At 37.9% G+C, this 2,454-nt stretch overlaps 1 protein-coding gene across 1 annotated transcript in view; it reads right to left on the bottom strand.

Annotated features, from left to right (window-relative positions):
* The window catches only part of LOC134653375 (dopamine D2-like receptor), a 266,783-nt gene that overhangs the window by 61,921 nt on the left and 202,408 nt on the right, over positions 1–2,454 (bottom strand). The window lies entirely within an intron of this gene.

Genomic DNA, 2,454 nt, shown 5'->3' with positions numbered 1-2,454 from the left:
TCGTTTTAACAGTCTACCTTCATTTGGCAGTCATTCTTAGCTTAGATGCGTTTCGTTTCACGCAAAGTATACAATTTTAATCCACTGCAAGATGAGATGACCGGTGGGATGCGTTAGTAGAACATATATTACATATATTATTGCAACAATACGTGAAAAACATTCCTTAGTGTAAAATACGGAACCCACGAATCATAAATATATTACTAAAATTATTTTTATTTCTATTATTCGCTAGCAAAATTGGGGACAAGCAAACCTAACAAAACACTCGTATTTTTGCGAAACCTAATTGTTCCATGCTCAGCGGAGACAATAACGTACGAGCGTAATTACATAACCCGTGTAACATATATGACACGGCATAACATAACAAAATTACCGATACCTAAATAAATGTATACCCTTTTTAGGGTTCCGTAGCCAAATGGCAAAAAACGGAACCCTTATAGATTCGTCATGTCTGTCTGTCTGTCCGTCTGTCCGTCTGTCCGTCTGTCCGTCTGTCCGTCTGTCCGTCTGTCCGTCTGTCCGTCCGTATGTCACAGCCACTTTTCTCCGAAACTATAAGAACTATACTGTTGAAACTTGGTAAGTAGATGTATTCTGTGAACCGCATTAAGATTTTCACACAAAAATAGAAAAAAAACAATAAATTTTTGGGGTTCCCCATACTTCGAACTGAAACTCAAAATTTTTTTTTTCATCAAACCCATACGTGTGGGGTATCTATGGATAGGTCTTCAAAAATGATAATAATAATCCTCTTACTTCATATACACAATACAAAAAGCCACAATCTTAAATACATGCCGGTTAACTAGGAAGTTTTTAACCTCGTCGACCATAAATGATACCCTGTAATTATTAATTTTATTATGCTTGGCCATGGCCCGCATAATAAACAAACAACCCTTGAAAAAGGAGATATATAAAATATCAACCATAAATAATAATAATAATAATGCGCCAGTTCTCGAGAATGGTCGTGCCACGCTCTATTGGGATCGATCTATCATCACTGACAGGACTATTGTAGCCAATAAGCCTGACATTGTGATAATAGATCGAGCGCAACGCCGGGCCGTGCTCGTTGACATCACCATCCCCCATGATGAGAATCTCGTGAAAGCCGAGAAGGACAAGTCCAGTAAGTACCTAGACTTGGCTCACGAGATAACCGCCATGTGGGATGTTGATTCGACGATCATTGTTCCGATAGTTGTTTCAGCGAACGGTCTAATAGCGAAGAGTCTCGACCAACATCTTGAGAGACTCTCGCTAGGTGGTTGGATCAAGGGACAGATGCAGAAGGCGGTGATCTTGGACACGGCGCGGATAGCCCGCCGGTTCCTGTCTCTGCAGCCCTGACCACCGGTAGCTTGGGCCTTGCCCCGCTGCTGGCGGCACCCTAGGTTAGGTTTTTTATAATGTGTTTATATGTATTTTGTATTGTTTTTGTAAGTGTTTTTGTATTTTATTTTTATATCCATATTATAAAATAACCTAACCTAAGATCAGAAATAAATAAAGTGAATAATAATAATATATTCTTTATTGTGCACCACATGATGAAAAAGAATACAGAGAAAGAACAGACATTACATTAGGTAACAACAGGCGGTCTTATCGCTCAAAAGCGATCTCTTCCAGACAACCTTTGGGTAGCAGGAAACCAATAACTTACAACAATGAACGGGTAGTGCTGATACGAGATTACGTAGAGTACTAATAGAATAGCCTCACATATCAAGAATAAATATAAAAAGATATATTGAAGAATTATTTTAAGTAAATACAATAAATATATAAAATACATATACACATACATAAATAAATAAAAGCAAATTAAGGCAGTGACAGGTAATGGGATTTTAAAAGATTTTTAAATATGGAAAGGGATTTGGCGCATCTTATATCCGACGGCAAAGCATTCCACAATCGATGATATTGAGGTTTCTAATATCATTTTTTTCTAAACTGAATAGTTTGCGCGAGAGACACTTCCAAAGTGGTAAAATGTGTGTCCCCCCCCCTGTAACTTCTAAAATAAGAGAATGATAAAACTAAAAAAAATATATGATGTACATTACCATGTAAACTTCCACCGAAAATTGGTTTGAACGAGATCTAGTAAGTAGTTTTTTTTTATACGTCATAAATCGCCTAAATACGGAACCCTTCATGGGCGAGTCCGACTCGCACTTGGCCGCTTTTTATTATTAGGGTTCCGTAGCCAAATGGCAAAAAACGGAACCCTTATAGATTCGTCATGTCTGTCTGTCTGTCCGTCTGTCCGTTTGTCCGTCTGTCCGTCTGTCCGTCCGTATGTCACAGCCACTTTTCTCCGAAACTATAAGAACTATACTGTTGAAACTTGGTAAGTAGATGTATTCTGTGAACCGCATTAAGATTTTCACACAAAAATAGAAAAAAAACAATAAATTTTTGGGG

Source organism: Cydia amplana, chromosome 13 (genome assembly GCF_948474715.1).
Source record: "Cydia amplana chromosome 13, ilCydAmpl1.1, whole genome shotgun sequence".
In the NCBI taxonomy this organism is placed as follows: Eukaryota; Metazoa; Arthropoda; class Insecta; order Lepidoptera; family Tortricidae; genus Cydia; species Cydia amplana.
The sequence above is the reverse complement of the archived record's forward strand: the minus strand, read 5'-3'. Positions and strand labels throughout refer to the sequence as shown.